Source organism: Mizuhopecten yessoensis, unplaced genomic scaffold (assembly GCF_002113885.1).
Source record: "Mizuhopecten yessoensis strain PY_sf001 unplaced genomic scaffold, ASM211388v2 scaffold716023, whole genome shotgun sequence".
Lineage (NCBI taxonomy): Eukaryota > Metazoa > Mollusca > Bivalvia > Pectinida > Pectinidae > Mizuhopecten > Mizuhopecten yessoensis.
The window spans coordinates 106,683-111,686 of record NW_018479909.1 but is presented as its reverse complement, the minus strand read 5'-3'; the positions used below and the strand labels follow the sequence as shown (position 1 = coordinate 111,686).

Here is a 5,004-nt window from a genome sequence, read left to right as displayed (position 1 = left end):
ACCATAAAACTGTCCTCACATTGAACATACATAAAACTGTCTTCACATTGATCATACATATGACTATCCTACAAGAAGGAATCATTTAAATTTGTTGAGTAATTACTGTGTGGACCCCAAAGGTCGTTTTAGGATATAACTAGTATAAAATTAAAATTTTCTGTACTTATAGAGTACAAAATAAGCAAGAAGGTGGTCCGCCGACACTGGATGTAAATAGTGATCTCAACTAAGGTCGCGTTAATGTTGTGAAATATCTTTAAGCAACCGAAGGTCTGATGAATGGTGTAGTGAAAAATGACCTTAGGTCTGATGATTATATAAAAATGACCTTCGGTCTAATGATTATATAAAAGTGGCCTAAGGTCTGATGATTATATAAAAATGACCTTTGGTCTAATGATTATATAAAAGTGACCTTAGGTCTGATGATAATATAAAATGACCTTAGGTCTGATGATTATATAAAAATGACCTTAGGTCTGATGATTATATAAAAATGACCTTAGGTCTGATGATTATAAAAGTGACCTTAGGTCATATAAAAGTGACCTTAGGTCTGATGATTATATAAAAATGACCTTCGGTCTAATGATTATATAAAAGTGACCTTAGGTCTGATGATTATAAAAGTGACCTTAGGTCTGATGATTATAAAAGTGACCTTAGGTCTAATGATTATAAAAGTGATCGAAGTTCTGATGAATGCTGTACAAATTATAAAGTGATATGAAGTTGGATGAATGTTGTCAAAATGACATTAAATACGATAAATATTGCATTGCCCACAGGGGAGGACCCAGGAATTAATTTTGGGTGTTGCCCAAAATTGTTAACTCGGAAAAAGACAAATTTTAGCACTTATCTAGAACTAATAAATTATAATTGTCATGTCGGTTGTACATGTATACTCCTTTCTGGCACCAAACAATATATAGAACTTCATTATTCCTGTGATTGTGACAAATATGTTTACCCCGCCGAACGGAGCGAGGAAAAGTTTTTTCTTCTGAAGATGCAATACTAAACTATTTCAAGCACTGCCGAGCGTAGAAAGCAAGAATTTATCGGACATTATTTCCATTGTCAAACAGATCGAGTGAGAGGTAGATTAATTTTCTGAGTGTGCGGTATTATTCCAGGGTATATGTTATAACGTAGAGTATTTACATTTAACAAATTCTTTAAAAGAAATGGTAAAAATGTAGGTTTTTGGTTAAAATGTTGATGCTTGTCATGCCCTTCATGTGCATGTAGTTTAGGCAAGCATTTTGGCAATTAAATATTGATTTATTTTGTCATAAATATGAATTATGATTTAACTGTTAGTCTTTTATTGTGACTTTGTACGCATACATATGTACAAGGGCAACACCTAATGAAAAGGATGTACACGCCAGGCTTTTATGCTAACATTGGTTATTATTCACCTGATAAAGTGATGCTAAGGAAGGGTGCTTCATTATCTTTGAAATTTTTTCAATTTATATTAATTACTTCGTATTAAAAATCACTCCTGGTGATCATGTGTACATGAAACCACAGGTGAAAATACAGGTTTACCTATCACGAAATGGACTCTACCTTTGAAATAACACTTTAACTAAACACCTAATTCCTACAGATGGTATAGTCCTCTCCCAACTGACCGGGTGATCACCACACCGTGACATTAGAACAATAAGATTAGGTAAGGTCAGTCCGGTGAGCCTTTTTTTCCATGTGGGGAAAAAATTATATAGACAAGAGAGAATCAATCCCCTATTGTTTAGAGTATAAGTATACGTAGTGGACTCATTGTTTGGGAAACAACCTTAGATATTCAAACTACTGGCAAGGGGAAGCCATAGAAAAACATAGTTCAAGGGATGGTTGATATTAGAAGGAAATCCCATATGAAATCCCATATGAAATAGAGGAAAATCTTCAAAAACATTGGTCCAGATCATTTTTGGACACAGGAAAAAGGGTGTTGCCCGGGCAACTAGAGCAACACCCCTTGCTCCGCCAATGGGCCGATGTTAAAAAAAGTGTTTTTTCTCAAACCTTTCAATTCAGTGACAGCTGGGTTATCTATGGAATATTACATCCAGTGGGTTTCTTTTGATATTCAGTATTCAAAAAAATTGCTATCAATTAAGGATGTGTCGAAGACTTGAACCACTGCTCCCACAACTATCAACTAAAGCAGGGTCAAAGGCCAAGGTTATAAAGTCAAGCAACATACATATACTTGGGACCACGATCCTTACCGTCAGTGTGCCCAAACCGGGACATTTTGAGCTAAATATCAACGCGTTTTGTTTATACCACAGTATCAACTCCAAAACAGTTTGTTCATTTTACATAAATAAGGTACCATCTATCTTTCTTTTCTGTAACAAGTTGTGATTTCCCGACCCATGGTTCTATGAATAGATCACGTCGGTCCTTGACTGTACCCGTAAAGGGACAATTTGATATTTTTGCAAATATTGAGGGATAAAAACATAGCTCAAATATTTTAAAGAGTCAAAGGAAATTCTGATTAAATGTCTCTAAAATAGCATTTCTTTGAAAAAAATAGACTTCTGGAAATGATATCGAAATAAATACCGTTGCACAGCACGTAAATTCAAAATGTTTTTCATAATTATTTTCAACTTTGAAATGTCTAACAATACTCAGCAGCCAATAAAGCTGATATACTGATCGACATAAAAGTACCAAGTGAAAATTGCAAACATAAAAGTTACTTCTTTACATTGCATGTCAAATCAATTGCCTTTTGCATTGTGAAATATAATTTAATTTACGGTTTTCATTATCCAATGTCAAGTTTGACAAAAATCCCATAACATGATGAGTTGCTAAAACAATGACACTGAATCTGGGTGGGAGGCAGCAGGCTGGGAACGGATAGGCTAAAACCGACAAATAACGCTTCACATTCCTGTTGTAATCTGGGTGGGAGGCAGCAGGCTGGGAACGGATAGGCTAAAACCGACAGATAACGCTTCACATTCCTGTTGTAATCTGGGTGGGAGGAAGCAGGCTGGGAACGGATAGGCTAAAACCGACAAGTAACGCTTCACATTCCTGTTGTAATCTGGGTGGGAGGAAGCAGGCTGGGAACGGATAGGCTAAAACCGACAAGTAACGCTTCACATTCCTGTTGTAATCTGGGTGGGAGGAAGCAGGCTGGGAACGGATAGGCTAAAACCGACAAATAACGCTTTACATTCCTGTTGTAATCTGGGTGGGAGGCAGCAGGCTTGGAACGGATAGGCTAAAACCGACAGATAACGCTTCACATTCCTGTTGTAATCTGGGTGGGAGGAAGCAGGCTGGGAACGGATAGGCTAAAACCGACAGATAACGCTTTACATTCCTGTTGTAATCAGAGTGGGAGGCAGCAGGCTTGGAACGGATAGGCTAAAACCGACAGATAACGCTTTACATTCCTGTTGTAATCTGGGTGGGAGGCAGCAGGCTGGGAACGGATAGGCTAAAACCGACAGATAACGGTTTACATTCCTGTTGTACACAGCACCAATGTATCGAATGATCCATAAAACACACCAGTCAAGATTTAAAAAATAAAATAAATTTTTAATTAACAAAACAATACAACAAAGAGGCTAACAATTAACAGCATTTCTTGTCCGTTTCTTCCATTCTTTCAGACCATCCTGGAAAAAAGAAATCGAACAAGGCATCACGAGTGATGCACATCCCCTCGCCCATTGTGTTACACAGGTATGAGGAAATGAATATAAAATTCAATGATGTATCATTATCTGCTCTAGCAACTGAATTCTTCGATGGCTAATTAGATTTTTATTCCGTTGAGGAATGAAGTCAATAGAGCAATGACAACGTTTTTCTAAAAATAGTATCAGTGACCTTGGCTTTTAACACAGTAACCTGAAACAAGAACTTCTTCAGGGTATTATCATACCAAACACTTGGAAGTTTTATGAAATTCCGTTCAGAAATGAAGTTGGTAGAGCAATGACAAAGTATATAAAAATAGTAAAAGTGACCTTGACCTTCAACATAGAAATCCGAAACGTTGACTTGCTCAAGGCATTGCCATACCAAACACTTGTCTGAAGCTCCATGAAATTCAATTATGAAGTCAATAGAGCAATGACAAAGTTCTTCTAAAAATAGTAACATTAACCTTGACCTTCAACACAGAAACCTGAAACACAAACTTGTTCAAGGCATTTTCATACCAAACACTTGCATCAATTTTCATGAAATTCCTTCGAGGAATAAAGTTGTTAGAGTGATGACAATTTTTGTTGTTTTTAAATAGTAACAGTGACCTTGACCTTCAACATACGTACACTCATTGTGAGGGTATAATAAAACTAGATTTAATGAACGGCCAATACATGTATATTGTCATTTATACGTACATACGTACATTCATTGTGAGGGTATAATAAAACTAGATTTAATGAACGGCCAATACATGTATATTGTCATTTATTTCAATTTGATTATGAAAATGTTGGAACATTGAACAAGTTTGAAAATCATCAACTTAAAATTTTCAAGAGGTAATAGAATCATGAAATGCACTGTCTTTACATTTGTTTTGGTGAACCCAAACAAATGCAGGTCCAAGTCGTGTTGATATTGAATTCATGTATTTTATTATATTACAGCGGTTGCATGAACTAAATATAACTCATATGCTATGAACCTGGAAACAAGTCATGAACCAGAGGATGGAGATGTGCAATGAATCAGCGGATATAAAAGTGTCAATGACCAGAGTGCCCTCAATGCATTGATCAAGTAGGGCAGAGTGAATATACAGTACAGAGAAAAGTTATGTTCTGGCTTGAAGGGGTAAAAAAGGGAAAACCTTGGGAGTGGTGACCACACGCCTGGGTGGAGAAGGATGACAATTTGATAGATATGAGTTAAGCTGGAATAGGGGAGTGATGAGGATGAGGTGGATAGAGAATGTAGGCAAAGAGGTGTGTGGGGTGGGGTGGGACGGGGTGG

General features: G+C 36.7%; 1 long non-coding RNA gene across 2 annotated transcripts in view; it reads right to left on the bottom strand.

The window, feature by feature from the left end:
* Positions 1 to 3,607: 3,607 nt before the first annotated feature.
* Positions 3,608 to 5,004, bottom strand: part of LOC110441550 — a 3,342-nt gene continuing 1,945 nt past the window's right edge. For both annotated transcript variants that reach the window (XR_002461882.1, XR_002461881.1), the window contains exon 3: positions 3,608 to 3,671. This is a non-coding gene — a long non-coding RNA (uncharacterized LOC110441550). The remainder of the gene's footprint in view (positions 3,672 to 5,004) is intronic.